This window comes from Pinus tabuliformis, chromosome X (genome assembly GCF_031772625.1).
Source record: "Pinus tabuliformis cultivar Carrire ecotype Pingquan chromosome X, CPIR1, whole genome shotgun sequence".
In the NCBI taxonomy this organism is placed as follows: Eukaryota; Viridiplantae; Streptophyta; class Pinopsida; order Pinales; family Pinaceae; genus Pinus; species Pinus tabuliformis.
The window spans coordinates 1255401358-1255423726 of NC_142308.1; the positions used below are offsets into that span (position 1 = coordinate 1255401358).

The following is a 22369-nucleotide window of genomic DNA, read 5'->3' on the forward strand; positions in this document are numbered from 1 at the left end:
TATCCAGATATTTACATGAAAAAAATATTTTTTTGGAAAAAAGTTTAGAGATAGTAAACATATTTCAGATATTTCATTGTTTCAGATTTCAGGAAACAAATTTATACAGACTTCTAACATCAATGAAGCTGCAAGATATATCCAGCTATTGACTAGGCTTCATACATGTAACATCAGGATTCAGATTCATATATAAATGGAATGCAGAAAATATCTTCTTTTGTGGACATTTTAATACAAGTCAATTCATTAAGATTCAGAAAACATCTATAAGTTCCACATTGTCTTTTCTCCAAAACACTGGTCACTGTTTTCATCTGCTTCATCTTTGTCACATCATCAGTAAATGATGATTATATCAATTCTTGTGTGGACAATTTCTGTTTGGCCCTTATCACTTTTCTGCTCCAGTCAAATTTGTGGATATGTCTTGCCAGATATTGCACAGAATATGTTTGTACTGTCTGAACTGGACTCTGCCTTTTCTGCCCTGGTTCTGGGTGTCTGCACAGGTGACATCTGAAACCCTCGTTATGAAACAAAACAAATGCTTCCTCTCTCGTTCTGAAACAAAAAGATGCTCTCATTGTGCAATCAAACAGATGCTTTCATTCTGTTAAAAAAATTTCTTGGAGTGATCTTTGTTGCACCTTTTGATTTCTGCCTGCTCGCATATTTCTGCAAGTCGTGGGTGTTCCAGAGTTTCACACCCAGAGTCCATAGTTCTCTCTCTGCTGTGCCGCCTACTGTCCTTGGAAAATCCCTGAAAGGAAAACCAGTGCAGCAGATGAGGGTTCTATTTGTATAAAATTTTCAGCAAAATAGATAATACAACTGCTTGCTTAGTCATTGGCAAATATTCCAGCAAATTTATCTCAACTGGCAAAATAACTGGGAAATCCCTTTTCCCTCTAGCAAATCAGTTCGGCCTCCCCCTAGCCAACTCGCACTCCTCCTTGGCACTCGCACTGCAGCCCAAAAATGCACGCTGGTGACTTTGAGAAATTTGTACAAGCTCCGGATTTTTTTTTCGGCAGTCAATCTGCCTCCTGCTGCTTTCTAAAGCTACTCGCTCTACCTCCAGATCACCTCCCGCACACGATCTGTAGCCTCTGCAATTCGCACTAGCTGACTGTCTAACTCACACTGGCAATTCACACTGCCTGCTTCAGCCTCCTCTATTGGAAATCTCGGCCTCCCATCGAGTTACTGGAATGTTGGAAACCTCTTAAGAATTTCTCACTGCTGAAAACCCCGCTGTTGGTGTCTCCCTCTGCTTCAACTACGCCCTTGTTGAATCACTGCAATTGGGTAAGTCGAATTGCTTGAATGTCTTGTGTGTCTTCTCCAAACCCCATCGACTTGCTCTTATAATTTCTCGTTGGAGTCTCAACGGCCATGATCACATCTCGACCGATAGCTAAGATCATCTTGACTCTATCAATTAACTGTTCTAGAAGTCTCTAGAGTAAAATCGAACTTCCTCAATTAATTCACTTTAATTAACCAATTTTCCTAAGTCTAACTTAGGAAATATTTAATTATTAGCTAATTAATTTAATTGAGGTGTCTCCAAGTATTTTCTCGTGAAACCTTTTCTGGGTTTTGGAGATTTTATGTTCCTTAGCATCTTAGACATCATAGAGCCTAGAACACCTGTCCGCTGCTACCATAGTCTAACATAGTCTAACACTCCCTCTTAGTGAGGAAGGTGTTCTCCACTATACCCATTTGCTCCCTGAAGTAGAGAAACTTTGCCGTCCCCAAGGCTTTTGTGAGTATATCAAGCACCTGCTAGTCTGTGGTAACATGCTATAGCCGAACTGATCTCACACTGTTGATGTCCATTGCGCTACTCTGATCTCACGCTACTAATGCCCTTGTGTTGCTGCAATCATTGCAACTATGTGTACTGATCTCATTGATCTATTGAGTCACTACAACTGGCTCCGAAACTATCTCTTAAGTGTCTAACTGTGCCTAACTGGCTCTACACTGTTTCTCAATTATCTGACTGCTACTTTATCTCTACACTGTTGATGACCTTTCGAACCTCCTGCTACTTTATCTCTTGGGCTCTCGCATCAAAGGTAATGATCCAACTGAGTAACACACAACTAAATTTGATCTACTGATCAAGCCCTCCTTGGCTAGATCTAGATCTCCTTATTGTTCCTCCCTCGGACGTTGCTCGAACTCACATACTAGAGTGTTGTACTCCTCCTCCTAGAGGTATTGCTGCTATCAATGCGAATTCATCCTCCAATATGGCTGACAAATCCTTGATCTCTGTCGAAGCTGCTGTTTGCTTCCCTTTCTTGTCCTTCTTCCTCTTAGGACACGAGCTGACATAGTGACTAGGCTCAACACAATCGAAGCACTTGACCTTCAACAAATTTTTATTCTTCTTTTCTCCTTTCGAGTCTTATCCGTGGTTGGGATCCTTCTTCGCTTTTCCCTTCCCTGCAAGAGCAACATTCTCCTCCTTCTCCACCTTCGGTCCCTTACCACTGCTCCTGGTAGTGCCATCAATGAGGCCGAGCCTCAGCTCCTCCTGAGTGAAGTCACTCCACAGGCGTTCCCAATCTAGAAGCTTGTCACATCTAGAGATCCCTTGGATGAACGCTCGCCATTCCTTGGTAAACCCGTTCAGAGCTATCCGCACAAGCTCGTCATCTGCTAGCTTCTCTCCAACTGTTGCAAGTTCATCTCTGATCGACTGAATCCTGGTGAGATAGGATATTATGTTCTCGCCCTTGTTCATCTTGATCGTCCTTAGCTTCTCCTTGAGAATCATCTTCCGGTTCTTGGAAGGATCTTGGTAACTTGACTATGGCGTCCCACATCTCTTTCGCTATGGTCTTCTCTGCAATATGCGGAACGATATGATCTCAAATACCATTGAGGATCATCCTCTTCGCCTTGGCATTATCCCTCCTGGAGTCATGAAATTGGATGGTATCTATTGATATAGTTATCGCTGCTATAGCGAACTCCTCGAGATTGTGTTCATCCAATTGGAACAACAACCTGGCCTTCCAGATGCCAAAGTTGGAGGCTCCATCTAACCTGTCTTGATCTCTTAATCTTGCTGTAGTCATCTTTGGAAAATACTGTGAAACTCAAATAAACTAGATAACCTTTACTCCTGGAAAATCGATCTGGAAACACTAAGTTTCCTATGCAATACTAATAGACCCCCTTCTGCAAACTTGCAACCTCTACTTGCACCTCGTACCAACAATTAAGAAATGCTTTCGAATACACTGCCTCCCTCTGTCTTCTAAAGCTACTTGTACTTCCTTCGACAAATGGAAATGAATTACTGCTATAACCTTCTCCTCTTGGCAAATCGATTTGGAAACACTAAGTTTCCTTTGCAATACTAACTCGACCCCCTTCTGCAAACTTGCAACCTCTACTTGAACCTCATATCGACAATTGAGAAATGCTTTCGAATACACTGCCTCCCTCTGTCTTCTAAAGCTACTTGTACTTCCTTCGACAAATAGATCCAACAACTGGAAGTGGATTACTGCTTTAAATCTGTGAACTGGGTAAACTGGCTATTTATTCTGCTTGCTTCGATCCTCTCTTGTAGAATTAATTCGGCTTACTGGAGAAATGAATAGACTGAGTCGAAACCCCTGTGTGCTTTCTCTTCCTTACCCTGCACTGATTTGCTACTGCAAAACCCTTATCTTGCAAATCTTTTGTGCTAGATCTACTCTGAGAAAATCTGATCTGTTCACCGGAAACCCTTTCCGACAACCTCATTGTTTGCTGCTGCAATTGAGATAATTTGATTTTCCTCTGGATCACCTCCTTGGACTAGAAATCGAACTCCTGCCTCTGCAATTCATACTGCCTGGCTAGGCCTGCGTAGATCTGGTTTATTGTGCTTCAAATCTCCCTTTGAACTGCAAACCCTCACTCACTTCGCTCTAGAGCTCACTGATCCAATCGACTCTGATACCAAGTGAAATTTCCATGATTGTAATTATTGGATATTAGTCTCCTAACTTGTGTAGTTTATTTGTCTTCCGTAAATTAATTTTACACCAAATAGCGAATAATTTACAATTGCAATCTTCACAAATAAAAATGTTGGGGAAGATAAAATATGAAATCGAGAAAATAATGCGCACACACAAAAATATGACACTATTATTTTTGGACAATTATACCGTGTGAAATTTCCATGATTGCAATTACTGGATATTATTCTCCTAACTTGTGTAGTTTCTTTGTCTTATGTAAATTAATTTTATAGCAAATAGCGAATAATTCACAATTGCAATTTTCACAAATAAAAATGTTGCGGAAGATAAAATACGGAATTGAGAAAATAATGCACACACACACACACAAAAATATGACACTGCTATTTTTGGATAATTGTCCCTGAAAAAACCTCGAAGGGAAAGCCAATGTAGCAGATGAGGGTTTTATTATTATAAATTCTTCAGCAAAATAAAGAATACAATTGCTTGCCTATTCACTAGCAAAGCTTTTGGGAAATTATTAAAAATAAAATTAAAAATCAAATATCTTTCTAAAAGTTAATCCACTCTCTCATGTTGCGCTCTCCTGCTGAGACCGCGTCCAAACCTTTCCTCTGTTCCCTTCTCCCATGGCCCCTTCAGAGTCTGATCCAGAGGGGGCTTGCTCAGCTGCTACGCCCCCCGGACGCTGCTGCTCTGGCCTTTGCCAGTCTCGTTTCCTCCCTTGGTGCCCCTCGAGATCGACTTGCTATTTCCAAGTTTGTAAAGAAACTGGAGGACATACTGAAATCGTTTTGCCTCTTGCGATGCCTCGAAGAGCAACTCTATCTCGGTCTGTGAGGGGATTGGTTGGACAATTCATGGGCCTTTGGCCCTCTCCAAAAACAATGCAAAAATGGGTAGAAAGAAACTGGGCTCTCTTAAATGAAGGCCAAATATCCATTCGCTTCTGTGTTAGAGGCTACTTCACTTTCTATTTTGAATCCAGAGAAGATAGAGATCTTATCTTCAGAAATGGGCCATATTTCATGGACACCAGAGTCCTATACTTGTATTGATGGACACCGGACTTCGATCTCGAACTTGATGTTCCTAACGATGTTCCTATATAGGTTTGTCACCCTCACCTTCCTCTTCATCGTTGGGGAGATGAATCTGTCAAAGCTATAGGCAATGCATTCGGAAAATACATAGACCAAAGTGAGCCAAAAGATAATATGCATGTTTGCGCTCGAATCTGTGTGGAAGTTGATATGGGAAAGGGACTACCAGAAGCACTGAAGATCAAGGTAGACAACTGGGCTCACATACAACAGCTGGACTACGAGCAACTTCCTTTCAAATGCAAGGTATGTAAAAAATATGGTCATTTTGCAAATAGATGTCCAAAGAAAGAAGTAGAAGAAGCAACTGAAACTCAAGAATCTCATTGGGAAACTGTCATACGAAAAAAATCTGGAAACAAGTCTTCAAAGCCTCCACACCCCTCCTATTCAGTTCCCCCTCCTCGGGCGCAACCCTTTTCCTCCTCTTCTCTCTCTTAGCCTCCTGATTTCAATTCCTTTGCTTCTCTAGCTCCTCCTCTTGACCCTCGCTCTGCTAGAGAGGATGTCTTGCCTCTTCTCCTTGAAAATTTTGTTTCCTTCACTCCCTCCCCTCCTGCTTCATCCCCTCTTCCCCCCCTTCTCCCTCACCCTATCTCCCCTAGTCCTCCCTCGATCCCTCTTCCCTCCTCTTTTGAAAGGATTCTCACAAGAAACCAATCCAAGGAATCCCTCTTTCCATCAGATAGCCACAAGAAGCCAAGAAGGAAATCAAATAAGGAAATAAGAGATGAAGCAACATTAAAAGAAATGGCCATGGGAACTCAACAACCAATGGAGATATATATAGAAAAAGGTGTTGGAAGCAAGAAAAAACTAACTCAGGCAGTTCGAGGGAAAGGTCCCTCTGCACCAACTCATAGGAAATAATGAATTTGGTCTCCTGGAATTGTAGAGGTCTCGGCCATCCCTTGAAAGTCAATGCTGCAAAAGACCTTGTTAGACCTAATATCTTCCTGTTTGAAGAGAGCAAGTCATTCGAACAAGAGATGAATCAGATAATGCAAAAAAGAAAGCACTATGAAGGAATAACAATAAATGCAATAGGTGCCTCTGTAGTCATTTGCACAATGTGGAAGCAATCCTCTTGGGATCTTATTTATATGATCGAAGAGCAACACTAGATAAAGGCCGAACTTAAAAATAAAATCTTTGGATACCAAATCAGCTTATTTAATATCTATGCTCCCTCTCATTTCAGAGACAAGGATCAATGTTGGCAGTCCTTGGCTGATTGCCTAAATTCAGAAACCAACAAGAGAATTATAGCCGGAGCAGATTTAAATCTGATTTTGCATGGAAATGAAAAACAAGGAGGTTGTTTTCAGTTAGATCCCTCCAGAGACAAGCTAAAGAACATCATAGAAGCTCATAGTCTAGTGGATATTGCTCCTAAGAATAACAAATTTTCATGGAGCGACAGAAGATTAGGTATGGGTAATATCAAAGAAATACTGGACAGGTTTTTAATCCAAGATAGCTTCATATCAGATTTTAATCTGGTGATTTAAAAAATCAACTCCTCTGCAGCATCGGATCATAAGCCCATAGCTATTAAATTTGCAGAAGGCAAAAATTTGGGACCTCTTCCATTTCAATACAATCCCCTTTGGACCAATTTCAAAAAAGTTAGAACGTTGGTCTCTTCAGCTTGGAATCACAGTATTAATTGCTCCCCAAGCTTCATCTAGGAATCAAAGTTAAAGAATGTTGGAAACAAACTTAAGGAATGGGCCATAATTCACTATAAAGAGCCACATCAAAAGAAAATAGAGCTACAAATGGAGTTAAATCATGTCCAGAGGAGTATGGAAGAAGGAGATGTCACAAAAGAAAAGCAAATGAAAGAAAAAGAAATATACTGGGAAATATATAAAAATAATAGAAGTGAGGAAGAATCCTGGAGGTTAAAATCCAGGAACTTATGGATACAGTTTGGAGATAAGAATACAACCTTCTTCCACAACACCACCAAAATGAGAAGGGTCAAAAATCATATTGAGTCAATCATAGGAGAATGGGAAGTTGAAATAAAGGGGAAAGAATAAATAAAAAAGGAAGCATACCAACATTTCAAAAGCTTGCTTTCTGCTGATATAGGAAACTCTAACTATGAAGACTTCATTAGACACATTCCTAAATTAGTCTCATAAGAGGCAAATTCTGCTCTTTCCAAACAAGTAGAATAAAGGGGAACTACAATCTGCAATATGGAATCTTCATCTTGACAAAGCTCCAGGGCCCGATGGTTTCTCCATTGCCTTCTTTTGCTCGTTCTGGTTGCTCATCAAAAAAGATCTTCTGATTAGATGGGTCTTCAAAAAAAGGAAAATAGGAGGCAACACCAATTCCACCTTTTTGGCTCTTATCCCTAAAGAATCTAGGCCCTCCTCTTTTCATCACTTTAGACCTATTTCTCTGTGCAATTCATCCTACAAAATCATCTCCATGATTTTAGCAATAGGCTAAAAAACCTCCTCCCCATTTTGATTTCTGAAAACCAAGGAGGTTTTGTTCCAAATAGACAAATTGTCGACAACATTTTGCTTGTACAAGAAGCTATCCATTCTAGCTTATCTAGAAAAGAGCAAGGCTTCATTTTGAAACTTGATATGGCCAACACATTTGATAGAGTCAACCATCCCTTCCTTGTTGTTGTCTCGCAAAAGTTTGGGTTTGCCTCTGATTTCATAGATCTTATAAAAGCTTGCATTCAAGGTCACTAGATTGCCCCCCTCATTAATGGAAGACCAAGGAGTTTCTTTCAAAGTTCAAGAGGTCTTAGGCAAGGCTGCCCCCTATCTCCTTTCTTCTACATCATCATGGTAGAATCTTTGATTAGGAATCTTGAGCACAACAGGCAGAGTGGCTCCATCACTGGCATCCACTTCAACAGAGGAGTCAAGAGCATAAACCACTCCCAATTTGCCGATGATACTCTATTTATGGGTGGAGCTTCATGTATTGTGGCAAAAAGATTCAAAATCATTTTGGATAGATTTTTGGAGGCCTCCAGAGGTCTCCTAAATAATACAAAGAGCAACATTTATGGATGGAACACCCCTGCAAGAATACTACAACGCATTTCTCAAGTTTTCAGAGTACCCTTCAAACCAAATTGGTATGCCTTTACTTGAAACATATTTAGATTTGATTGAATAGCGAGGTTCACAAGATGTGTATTTGATCCCTTTTGTTCAACTTGAATTTCCACATCTGAAGATTTTGATGCTTACTTCTCTATAAATTGTTGTACTTTATTTTCCAACTACTTCTTGTCCTTCTTAAGCTTCTCAATTTACGTTTCATTGTGGTCCTTGTGGCGAGAAATTTCTTCTTTTTTGTTTGCAATAATTGTCAACTTATTTTTGCATATTTTGCGTTGATTTTTGGTTTTCTTTAAGAATTACTTTTGAGATATATTTTATGTCTTTTGGTGTCACTTAATCTGGCTCCAATGTATTGTCCTATAGTGTTATTTTTTTCTTCTTGTATGAAAATGTCAAAAGCTTCTTCTTCGTATTTAAGATAAAGGACCTTAGTGATTCCATCAAAGGTTAACCCAAAATAATATCACTATCATCACAAAATAAAGATTTAACGGTGTATTGCAAGACAAAAGTAACGTTCCCAATACTTAGTTATAAATTGCTTATGTCATATTGTTTTTCATCCCTATCTATCATTTCAATTATATCTAGCTTATGAACCACTAATTGGTTAGCAGATTTGATACTAACATAGTTATCTTCTTGAGTAGGAGCAATATAGATAATAACCTCCCTACTTGCATTTGATCCTTTGAGTTTAAATAATGCAAATACAACTTTGCTAAAAGTTTTAGGAAATCTTCCATTACTAGTCTCCATTTTACTTTTTCAAATTTCGTAATATTTCACTTAATATTTTAACACTTTTGTAATTTAGGTATATTGATATAATACCTTTTATCTGTTGTAAAGTGTAACTAGGTTCGGTCTTCATAATGACATGTAATTATGATCTTTGTAAATGATGAAAAGAAGAGAATAAAATTATTTTTATAATGCCTTGCTTCATGGGTTTCATGAGCAAGAGTTTTATCTAGATGGCTCCCATTGAGAGCCTTAGGATTTATCATTAGAGTCATAGAATTAATGTCATGTATGAAGAGCTCTTCTTGAGCATGTGTCAAATGTATATAAGTCTATAAAGCCCTCCAACGACAAGCACAAGTGCCTCTCTTCAAGTCGGCCTCTAGACAAAGTGCATAACTCATGTCGGCTCACCTTATGAAAAGACACACCTATTCATATATTCAAGTCGGCTTATTTATAGAGGGAAACCACTATATATAGGCGTGGACACACTTCACATTTCTATAGTCAGATTTTCGCATATCTCTGTGATTTCAGATGGGTAATAGCATAATGAAGTTCAGATGCATATCTGTGTGATTTTGGATGGGTGATATCATAATGAAGTTCAGATACATATCTCTGAGATTTCGGGTATCAAGTACAGTAAAGGCTACAATTCGGATCTCTGTCAAAAGGAGTTCGGACCTATCTGATTTTAGTGACAAAATGCAGAGACCAGTTCGGATAAGTAATGAATGAATAGTGAAGAAGATTAAGGGCCAAACACAGGGACAATAATTCGGAAGGAGAGTTTCGGTGCTACAATAGAAGATCACAGGTTGATCAAGGGTATAGATATCACAATGATGATCTTGGTATAATCTCTGTCCTACAACGAAGAGGATTCAATGCTAACCCAGGAAGGTGATCACTAGCATGTGACAAGGTCTTGGTATTATCACATGTGGAAGGCCTAGATATGAAGAAGATTGAAGTGGAAGAGGATCGAAGAAGAAGGCTGACTTTCAAGAGAACATGTGTCTTGGTCTTGGAGAAACTACTAGGTCAAGGGTCTTGGTCTTGGTATTCGTCAATTGGAATCTCTATAAGAAGAATTTGTGTGGGTTTTCCTCTTAAAGAGTTAGAGGTTTTGGCCCTGGTTCATGGCCTACATTTTGTCTCTTGTCTATTTATGTTTATGCATTGGTAGCTGTTTGATGAAGAAGAACACTAATTACTTGTGTAAAGAGAAGATCCTAATCTAATGAAGTGAAAATACTCACAAGCAGTTACTAATCAAGAGAAATCACCTAACTAATAATGCCCTAGATTTCTCAACATGGTATTAGAGCTAAGGTGACAAAGCCAAGGAAGGGCATCTTACCAAGGGACACTCAAGGATCGAATCTCGAGAAATGTATCAAATCGAAAATTAAAGGATATCAAAGCAAGTTGAAGGATCTACATTATAGAATCAAACCCTATATCAAAGGAGGAAGTCTACTTAAGAAGTCTTCGGATCATCAAATATTCAAGGCCAAAGCCTTATTTCTACTCAAGACGAATAGATCTACAAATCAAGGCAACTAAAAGTCTACACCAGCAAGAGTGTTGGATCCTATAGTCCTTAGCACAAGAGTACAAAGACCCTCATCAAGATGAAGAGATCTACAAAGCAAGGCAACCCAAATATAGGCATCCAAGAGAAGCATTTCTAGGACTAAGATCACATCATCTTGGAGACCCTAGAAGCATTTTTGATCTGCACTCATTCACCACCAAGAAGACAAAGTATCTTGAAGACAAAGAAGGCTAGAAGGCATTGTCATCATCTTCAAAAGCTATAAGACAAGTTCCCTCTCATTGAAGCAAGGATCACCTCCTTATCCTTGAAGAAGATCATCTGAGGAAGCATCAAAATCATCATCAATCACCATCATCAAAGGAAGCTAGATCTAAAGGCGTTGACATCATAAAAGGAGCAATCTCCTTTATTGAGGAAGGGCTTTTCATTTGGAAGAAGATCATCCAAAAGGAGCACTAACACATCTTCTTCAACCACCATCAAAGTGATCAAGATTGAAGATTTCATCTTCACTTGTCAAGTAAGTATCTTTCATTCTATAATAAAATTTCGTTAAATTACTTCGTTTTGCAAGGAGATCTATAAGCTGGTCCAGTCATTGAAATTCCTTGCATGGAAAAGGAGGATAGACATAGTCCTTGAAGAAAATGAAGTCATTGAACATGTCAATGAAAAGGTCTCATTTGAATACATGGAAAGGGATTCTTATTGAAGTACCCCTCATATAGCAGTATTGGAGACATCAAAGAGATATATATGATAAGCTGGTAAAACTATTCTTTGAAAATGTGATAAAGAAGTTCACATCACTTGGATTGGATCTACAAAAATTGAAGGCATTAAAGGATAAAGGGTTATCTGCATAAGATCTCAATTGCAAGATCTGGGAGAGATAATCCTCATTGTTCTAAATGCACTAACTGTTGAACAAGGTAACAAATCTCTGTGAGGATAAGAAAGCTATTCAACGTGTAATCTCTATGCAAGATAGAAGAACACAGGTTGAGGGAAAAAAGTATTCAGACATTTGCTGAAAGGAAAGAAGAACATAACTAAGATTCAATGCTATGAAAATTACAGGAAAGATTGTCCTAAGTTTAAGAAGGGCAATAACAAGAAAGATAGAGAAGAAGTCCATTTCATCGAAGAAGTGGAGAACGCTGAAAGAAGGAAGTCCAAAAGAAAAAGCATTAGAAGTAAGAGCTCGTGACATCACCATAAGAAATATGAAGGATGTTTGATAGTCAACTATAAAGGATATAGCTCTTAAGAACCTCATTGGAAACTAAAGGAAGGAAAGAAGTCATCCATGACAAGGCTCATCATACATCAAAAGGTAACATCTGCTGGATAAGGATATGAAAGATCCTCAAGACTCATTGATGGAATCTTCATCAGAAGGTTCACCAATCTAGAGTGGAAGCAAGTGTCTCATCAGGAACTCCAACTTGTGGAATTCATGGGATGATGGTATGATGACATAAAAGATGAAGCAGATTAAGGGGTTGAAGCTCTTTTCAGTGAAGGAAGCCGCTGAACGAAGCCTAGATGACCTAAAGGTAAATGAGGTATGTATGCTTGTATTGTGTTACGAATAATATATATATATATAATATAAATATAAATAATGAGGATAATTGTAATAATGGTTAGTTAATTAGTAATTAAACTGAAGAGGCATGTCTAAATGGGACATGACCTTCCATGAAGCGGCACTGCCTAGTATATAAGTAGGCCCCTTTCTCTCATTTGTATCATCATTCTTATTCATACATTTTAATATATATTTTTGTATCCTCAATGGAGATCCTACATATTCCAAGTCTTCTTGAGTATTTAACCTGAAGAATGAACTTTGTTCGCTTCATATTCAATATTATAAAGTCATGTTGAATGGTTGCAGTTAACATGGATCACTGCTCGATCTTGAGAAGCATGATCAAAAGAAAAGAATCTCCTCCTATAAAAGGTTGCCGTAAGGCATGGGTCACACTAGATGAAATCAACATAATATGTTCTCATATGAAGTATGAGGTGGTTGACTACAATTGAGGGACTCTGATTGGAAGCTCCTGGGAATAAAATGAAATGTGTGAAGAAAGGAAGGAAGAGACCGTGAGATAATACAACCATGGTAAAAGCAATCAATATCCGAAAGACCAAGAAGATTTGACTAGGAAGTCTCCCAGAAAGATATGAAGACTCTGATGGAAGTCTGGAAAAGATGGAAACCCTTGACAATGGATATCTTTGGGAGATATGTCAACATGTATGCAGGATGCTGATGCAAACTGGAAGATGTCATGATGAAAGACCATCACAAAGGTAATTTTGATTTAAGTGTTCATTTCTTATTTTTGAACAAATATTTGGATGGGTTTATGCAAGTTTGCCAAGGGAAGAACTGTGGATGTCTTCTAAGAGGACCATATAGAAGGATGTAAGATCCTTCTGGAAAATATGGCATGAAGAAGGCAGCATGACATGAAGCAAGGCCAGATGAAGACTAATGGATCACTTTCTGATGAAAGGAGTAATGACATGACTGACCCGTGGATGAAAGTGATGGATGATCTGTGTCTTATGGAGAAGCCCCAAAAAGATGAATACTCCTTGACAAAGAAATTCATGACATCGAAGGAAGGAGCTCTTCAAGCAGCTGGTTGCGGAGCTGCTGTAGGTCCCTAATTAAGAGGGAGCCTAAAAACAAGTTTCTTACTTGGAAGAAACTTGGAAATTCCTAAGCCAAGAGGGAGCTTAGGTACATTCCTTCTGTAGGAATGAGTACATTCCTTTATTGGAATTGATATGTCCTCCCTAATTGAGAGGGAGAGATAGACACATCATTCTGGTCTTCACCTGGGAAGATAGAATGGAGGATTGGGTAATCATCTGGCATCTAATACTCTTTGAGGATGAGATAGGGCATCCAAGATAAGAGTAGTCGTGGACTGATATTCTTTGAGGACTGGCTATCCAAGATAAGAATAGTCCAAAGTAGGTCATACTCTGTGAACACCCGGGTGGAGTATGTACCTTGAGAGACAATGATTATGGTGTCTATGAATCATTGGTCTCACTAGCATTGTGCTCTGATCATGTGGATAGAGCTGTTAGTCAAGGCCTTGCTATGTGACAATGCTGGTTGATATGATGCTATACAGATGGGTTACCAATCTGATTCTTCTTATGAGAAATTCTTCAGATTGAGAATGACCAAGTACCATTATGAATACCTCCCTAGTTAAGAGGGAGTGTTGTAAAGTGTAACCATGTTCAGTTTTCATAATGACATGTAATTATGATCTTTGTAAATGATGAAAAGAAGCGAATAAAACTATTTTTGTAATGCCTTGCTTCATGGGTTTCATGAGCAAGAGTTTTATCTAGATGGCTTCCATTAAGAGCATTAGGATTTATCATTAGAGTCATAGAATTAATGTCATGCATGAAGAGCTCTTCTTGAGCATATGTCAAATGTATATAAGTCTATAAAGCCCTCCAACGATAAGCACAAGTGCCTCTCTTCAAGTTGGCCTCCAGAAAAAGTGCAGAACTAATGTCGGCTCACCTTATGAAAAGACACACATATTCATATATTCAAGTCTGCTTATTTATAGAGGGAAACTACTATATATAGGCGTGAACACACTTCGCCTTTCTATAGTCAGATTTTCGCATATCTCTGTGATTTCATATGGGTAATAGCAGAATGAAGTTCAGATGCATATCTCTGTGATTTCGGATGGGTAATAGCAGAGTGAAGTTCAGATAAATATCTTTGAGATTTCGGATATCAAGTATAGTAAAGGCTACAGTTCAGATCTCTGTAAAAAGGAGTTCAGACCTATCTAATTTCAGTGACGAAATGCAAAGATCAATTCAGATAAGTAATGAAGGAATAACGAAGAAGATTAAGGGCCAAACACAGGGACAATAATTCAGAAGGAGAATTTCGGTGCTACAATAGAAGATCACAGGTTCATCAAGGGTATAGATACCACAGTGATGATCTTGGTATAATCTTTGTCCTATAACGAAGAGGATTCGATGCTAACCCAGGAAGGTGATTACTAGCATGTGACAAGGTCTCGGTATTATCACATGTGGAAGGCCTATATATGAAGAAGATCGAAGTGGAAGAGAATCGAAGAAGAAGGCTGATTGTCAAGAGAACTTGTGCCCTGGTCTTGGAGAAGCTACTAGGTCAAGGGTCTTGGTCTTGGTATTTGTCAATTGGAATCTCTATAAGAAGAATTTGTGTGGGTTTTCCTCTCAAAGAGTGAGAGGTTTTGGCCTTGGCTCATAGCCTACATTCTGTGTGTCTTGTCTGTTTATGTTTATGCATTGGTAGCTGTTTGATGAAGAAGAACACTAATAACTTATGTAAAGAGAAGATCATCATCTAATGAAGTGAAAATACTCACAAGCAGTTACTAATGAAAAGAAATCACCTAACTAATAATGCCCTAGATTTCTCAACATTATCCGCTTCAAAATTATTAATTTCATGTACTTCAGTCCCTTAATTGAAAAGTAACACAACTAATGCCCTTATATATATATAATTTCCTTCACCTTTTAAATATATATCCACTTACACACCTTTAACTCCTTGGTTTATTTTCTCCACACAAAAAGGTAAAACTTATCATTCACATGAAGAGATATTTGTATTTATTTGTTTTTCTTTACCTTGCAAATTCTATGGACAATTACAATGGGTCGCTAAAACACGAGCTTGTAAACCACCAATAGCAATTAATGAGGAATTAAGATTATCTTATCTACTCTTCCTTTTCTTGCATGTAATTATAAAGATATTTGGAAAAATTTCCTTTCTACTTCACATGCACATTTTTAGCAATAATTCATATCCTTTTTATAAATATGAATGGTTTTTTCCACAACCCTAGAATTTTTTCGCTAGACTTTGACTTCCTACTTGTTTTTTTCTTAGTAACAAGAATAAAAGAAGCCAAAAGCCTAAATGTGGTCAACGACCTGGAGAATAGGGAGACCCCAAAATTTTTATGTGACCAATGGCTGAATTAGACGATGAAGCTTTGATACCAAGTGATACAAACAAAGTTCATTATCACACAACATATTCAAAATGTCTGGAATATAAAGAAATTCACGTGGGCAATATATAAATAGTATATATGTAATTGATAGTAGAAATATGATGATGAAAGTATAATTGGGATCCAATATATATACCTAAGGAGTGCCCATTCATAAAGGGTCATGTCCTTTGGGACATGTCCTATCATAATTATTAATTATATTGTATTAATTATTATTTATATTTATTTTATACATATATATGTTCATAACATTGTTGGTGTTTTACGAGCCCATGGTTTTGGTATCGCATGGTATTTAATGAAACCCATTTCAATTTCACATACTATAATTATTTACATAACATTTCCTTCCCCTTGAAGAATGCTTTGTCCTCAAAGCAATCTTGGATGAATTTTATTCCATTGTGTAGAGACATCTTGATTCCAGATTTGTTTTTGAACACTGATGTGTTCTTTTAGTAGATGATGTAAGCTTTCTAACCCATATACTTTGTAATTCTTCCCTTTCCACTTCAATTTCATAAATTGTTCTTGTAGGTTTATAGTGTAGGTGCCGAATTGCATCAACAATTGTTAAAATCTGAAAGTTCTATGCAAAAACTTAAAAAGTATTTGTAGAAACTTGAAAGTTCTATGCAAAAAACTGAATGTACTTTGCGGAAAACAGAATGTACTTTGCAGAAACTTGAATTTACCTTGCAGAAAGTTGAATGTACTTTGTAGAAAACTGAATGTTCTATGTTGTTACAATTACTTAGAATGTAGATTTCTTCTTCAAAACTTTTCAGATCAACAATTTTAGATAAAACATAAACTTAAGGATCATATGAAGACAACCAAACACAAATATGAGACACTGAGATTTAGGTCAAATGACGAGGGCAAAACCCCTCAAGGGGGAAAACCCAAATGATTCTTCTTCTATTAAATTTCTTCAATTGTTCAACCGAGTACAGAGAGAGAGAGAGAGAGAATGAGAATGAATAAAGTCACCAATGTCTAATCAACTTGCAGCTGAAGTGCTCTTGCTCTTTACTTGAAGATATCCTCCTTCTCTTGATCAGATCTTGTCCTTCTGTTATGAAACCAGCTCACAAAAAGATAGAAAAGAGAGATCCACGCCTTATAATTCAGCCTCTTCGAGGGGGAAACCTCCTTTACATTACATAAATGAACAATTCTTGGATGATACAAATGAAAATACCTCCTTTCTATATATAGGAGTCTAAGTGGTCCCAATACAATCAGAGCCTACATAACAATAATATTGTAGGGCACAACAATAACAATAGTGGGCTTCTATGTGGCACAATAGTAACAATATGGGCACTACATGGGTACATCAATATAAATAAGGGGTATAACTACAATAGTAATGGGGTAATCACTAGTATTATAGGGACCCAACATGCCCCTCTCCTTCAAAAAGTGTTGTCCTCAACGCTTGAGTAGTTCAGGATACTTCTGCATAAAATTCTCATCCTCCCATGTGGAATCTTCAGCGGATAAGTTCTTCCACTTGATAAGATACTCTGAAATTGATCGATTTCGTAGCTGTCGAGTTCTTGTTTCTATAACTGCTTCTGGTTCCAATATAATTTTTCCTTCTTCGTCAAGTTCTGGCAATATTGTTTGAACTGGGAGCTTGTCGCCTATAACCTTCTTTAAACATGAAACATGGAAAACTGGGTGCAATCGAGAAGCTGCAGGAAGCTCCAATTTGTATGCCATAGTACCAATCTTTTGCAACACCTTGTACGGACCATAATACTTTGGTGATAATTTATTATCCTTCTTAGCTTGCTTGAGGGACATTTGCTTATATGGTTGTAGCCGTAGGAATACCCAATCACCTACATCAAAACTTCTTTCACTGCGATGTTGATCTGCCTGTTGTTTCATTCTATTCTGTGCCAACACGAGGTTATCCTTTAAGAGTTGGAGGACTTGTTGTTGATGTTCGATGTGATGTTCCACTGCCTGAACCTTAGAATTTTCTCTTAAATATGATGTGATGGATGGTGGTTGATACCCATAAAGTGCCATAAATGGGGTCATTTTTGTTGCTGTATGAAAGGAAGTGTTATACCACCATTCAGCCAGAGGCAACCATTTGACCCATTGTGTCTGTTTATCAGATACAAAGCAACGAAGATATCCTTCCAAACATTTGTTTACTATCTCAGTTTGCCCATCAGATTGAGGATGATAAGATGAGCTATGAGCTAACTGAGTACCAAGACAAGAAAATAATTCTGTCCAAAAATTTCCAGTGAAAATGGGATCTCTGTCACTTACAATAATCTTTGGGTTTCCATGTAGCTTTTGAACTGTTTCCATAAATGCAGTAGAAACTGTACTGGCTTTAAATGGATGTGATAATGCACAAAAGTGTGCATACTTGGTAAGTCTGTCAACTACCACCATGATGACACTCTTTCCCTCAGACTTGGGTAAACCTGTGATAAAATCCATTGAAACCTCCTCCCAACGTTGGCTTGGAATGGATAAAGGTTGTAATAGACCCGGTGTCTTAATTGTTTCAACTTTATTTTGCTGGCAAACCAAACATTCCGCCACAAACTTTTGAATATCTGATTTAAGGCCATCCCAAAAAAATTCCTTCTTAACCCTGTGGTAAGTTTTTAAAAATCCTGAGTGCCCTCCTAAGGGAGAAGTGTGCAATTCCATAAGAATCTTTTGTTTTAGCTGGGAATTCTTACAGAGGTATAAGCGATCTTTGTACCATAACGAATCATTTTTCCAGCTAAATGTATCAGAAGTACTGGAATCTTGTTGTAGCTTTTGAATAAGTGCCCACACTTCTTCGTCATTCTTCCATTCCTCCTTTGCTTCGTTTATCCAATCTGGTTGGATAATAGAAATGGCACACAACAATGCTTCCACATCCTCATCCTTTCTTGAGAGTGCATCTGCCACCACATTTTGCTTCCCTTTTTTGTAGATGATTTCAAAGTCATAACCCAACATCTTTGTGACCCACTTTTGTTGCTCTTCAGAGGATAATCTTTGTTCTAAAAAGTATTTAAGGCTATCATGATCCGTTTTTACCTTGAAGTGTCTTCCCATTAGGTAGGGTCGCCATTTCTTAAGTGCATGGAGTATTGCCAACATTTCCTTCTCATAAATAGCTTTGCTTAAAAACTTTCCCTTGATTGGACGACTTTCAAAAGCAATGGGTCTTTCATCTTGCATTAGAACAGCACCAATTCCATTTCCTGAAGCATCACATTCCACAATAAAGGTTTTTGTGAAGTCCGGTGTAGCTAAGACCGGTGCTTGGCACATTGCCTCTTTAAGATGTTCAAAGGCCTTTGTTGCTTCCGAAGTCCATGAAAATGAATCTTTCTTCAATAATGTTGTTAGAGGTGCTGCTATTCTCCCATAATTCTTAACAAACTTGCGATAATACCCTGTCAACCCAAGAAATCCTCGCAGATGCTTTATGGATGTGGGGATTTTCCATTCCTTAATGGCTTTAATTTTGCTAGGGTCTACCTTAACTCCTTCATGAGATACAATATGACCCAAATATTCCACCTCCTGGACTCCAAAGAAACATTTGGATCTTTTTGCATATAATTGTTTCTCCTCCAATAGTTGTAGCACCCTGTCAACATGTTCAACATGATCCTTCCAAGACTTGCTGTAGATTAGTATATCATCAAAAAATACTAACACAAATTTTCTAAGGAATGGTTTGAAAATTGAATTCATCAAACCTTGAAATGTTGAAGGTGCATTGGTAAGGCCAAAAGGCATGACCAAAAATTCATAATGACCCTCATGAGTTCTAAATGCTGTTTTCGGAATGTCTTCAATCTTCATTCTGATTTGATGATATCCCGAACGAAGATCCAACTTGGTGAAGTAAATTGATCCATGCAATTCATCCAGTAATTCATCAATAACAGGAATGGGGAACTTATCTTTAATAGTGAGCTTGTTGAGCTCCCTATAATCTGGACACATGCGCCATGATCCATCCTTCTTGTGCACCAATACTACTGGAGCTGAGAAAGAACTTTGACTCGGTTGAATTATACCAGCCTCTAGCATTTCTGCAACCATACGTTCAATTTCACTTTTTTGGACATATGGATATCTGTACGGCCTGATGTTTGGAGGAACACTTCCTGGAATCAGATGAATAGCATGATCATGATCACGCATAGGTGGGAGACCTTTGGGAGTCTCAAATACCTTGGAATGATTGTCCAGGACTTTTTGGAGATCTGGAGAAATAGATGATTCCAATGTGGAAACATCTAGCGAACATAATTGTGCAATTACACCTCTTTGCTCCTTTTTTAGAAGCTTTGTCATTCCATTAGAGCTGATTATCTTTCCTGGTTTCCCTGCAATACCCCTTAATTCAACTTCCTTTCCTTCCACAGAAAATTTCATGAAAAGTTCTTGAAAATTAAAAGCTATTGTACCCAAGGATTGTAGCCATTGGACTCCTAGTACAACATCAGCACCTCCCATTGGAATGGAAAGCATTGGGCTAGTCAATACATATTCTCCCATGGATAGCTTGATATTATGGCACTTTCCAGAACAATTTATTGTTCCTCCATTTGCAATCATCACTTGACACTCTGGTGCTGGATATAGGAAGCAATTCAATTCTTTTGCTACCCTACAATGAATAAAATTGTGGGTGCTTCCTGAATCAATCAACACTATTACCTTTTTCTTCTTGATTTGTCCTTCTATCTTGATGGTTTGAGGAGTGGTAATTCCCGCCAATGCATTACAAGATATGGTCGGATTTATTTGTTCTTCATCTAGGCTTTGTTCCTGGAATATATCCTCTTCTTTTGACCTTTCTTGCTCCTTTTCTTCTTCCTCTTCACAATCTATGTAGAATAATTTCTTCTCAGCACACTTATGACCTTTTGTGTATTTGCTATCACAATTGTAACAAAGCCCTTTTGCTCTTTTTTCTTCCAATTGTTGTGGTGTCAACCTTGTAGGTTGTGGAAGACTATGGGCAACAACACTTCCGTCTTTATAGTTGTGAATGGTATGCTTCCTAGTTGCCATAATTTTGCTTTCCATTTTTCTTGCTAACCTGAATGCCTTCTCTAATGAATCAGGTTCCCAAAGGCGCACATCATGTTGGATATTATCCTTTAAAGACCCTATGAACACATCAATCCTATGCTCCTCTGGAATATCTTTTACCCTTATGTTCAATTTTTGGAACTCCTCAATGTGCTCCATTATTGAACCCTTTTGTTTGAGACTTATCAATTGGCTAAAAAAAGTGTTGCTTTTTGTATCCTCATAATGTGCTATCAATTCTTCCGTAAAAATTGCCCAAGTGATAAATTGTTTACGAGAACAAAGCCATTGATACCATACAAACTGATTTGGTTCCAAATATAAAGTTGCCATACGTACCTTTTGTGTGTTTTGCACATTATTGAGATCGAAGAATTGCTCCATCTGTAATATCCATGTGGCGGGATCCTTGCCATCAAACTTCCTCATATCGATTTTTGGAACATGGTGAGTCTTCGATCCAACATTAGCATCTATGGTATCATGATTAACATTTCTTTTGTTCTCATCATGAGTTTCCTTTACTACCTTTTCACCATTAGTGACCCTTTCTTGTAGCAACTTCTTCAATTCATCCATCTTATCATCCATGCCATCAAATTTAGCATCAATCTTAGCTTCCATGCCATCCATCTTAGATTCCACGCCACTTATCTTAGCTTCTGTTAGCTTTTGTGAGCGTGACATTTGTTGCACTTGTTCTTGTAATTTTGATATATCATGTAGCATTTCTTCCTCTTCTTCATGAGTCATGCTAGAGCTTTCAGGTTCCTTACTAGGTGTTTGCATTTTCTTTCCTCGGGGCATCAGTTACCGATAATAATGTTTTACTATGCCCTTTGAATTCCGTTAAACCAAGCTTACACAAAAATTTAAAAAAAACTACACACCTTTTTTCACTTTATAGAAGCCTGATATTGAATCTGATGTATCTCTGTAATTTCAGATCATCCAATTCTGAAATTGCTACCTGTAGTAGCCTTCTGCGTCCTCTTTCCAATGCCACAAGTCTGAGCCAAATTGGATTCTCCAAGGAAGAGTTATGTGAAATCTCCCACAGTGACTTGCTTTTAGACTGGTTCAGTAGAGCGAACTTGTACGACGTGCCACGAGTCACTGTTTCAACCTTTGAATCTAAAACACACGCACAAGAAACTACAGTCCGTCCTCTTTCTGTACCTTTTACGAAATTTCAATCCGATCCTCAGAGAGAGAGTTATGACGATTTTCCCCAGGTCACCTGTTTTGAATGTAATTCAGGAGTCTGCAAAAAGACCAACTTCCTCAGATCATATCTCCGAAAATATCGCGAGAAAAGCTCTGAAATTCGGACCCAAGGTTCAGCGCCAATTCTTCTCAAATGGGTTTTTTTTGCGACTTCTGAAACGTCACAGAAAAAAAGTTATAGCGAAAATTCCACGATGACCTGTTTGGAGCAGCGAAACCCTAGAATCCAAAGCTCTGATACCAAATGTTATGAAACCAGCTCACAAAAAGATAGAAAAGAGAGATCCACGCCTTATAATTCAGCCTCTTCGAGGGGGAAACCTCCTTTACATTACATAAATGAACAATTCTTGGATGATACAAATGAAAATACCTCCTTTCTATATATAGGAGTCTAAGTGGTCCCAATACAATCAGAGCCTACATAACA

The 22369-nt window shown here is 38.1% G+C and overlaps 1 protein-coding gene across 1 annotated transcript in view; it reads left to right on the plus strand.

The window, feature by feature from the left end:
* The window catches only part of LOC149144546 (uncharacterized), a 246338-nt gene that overhangs the window by 27163 nt on the left and 196806 nt on the right, over positions 1–22369 (plus strand). The window lies entirely within an intron of this gene.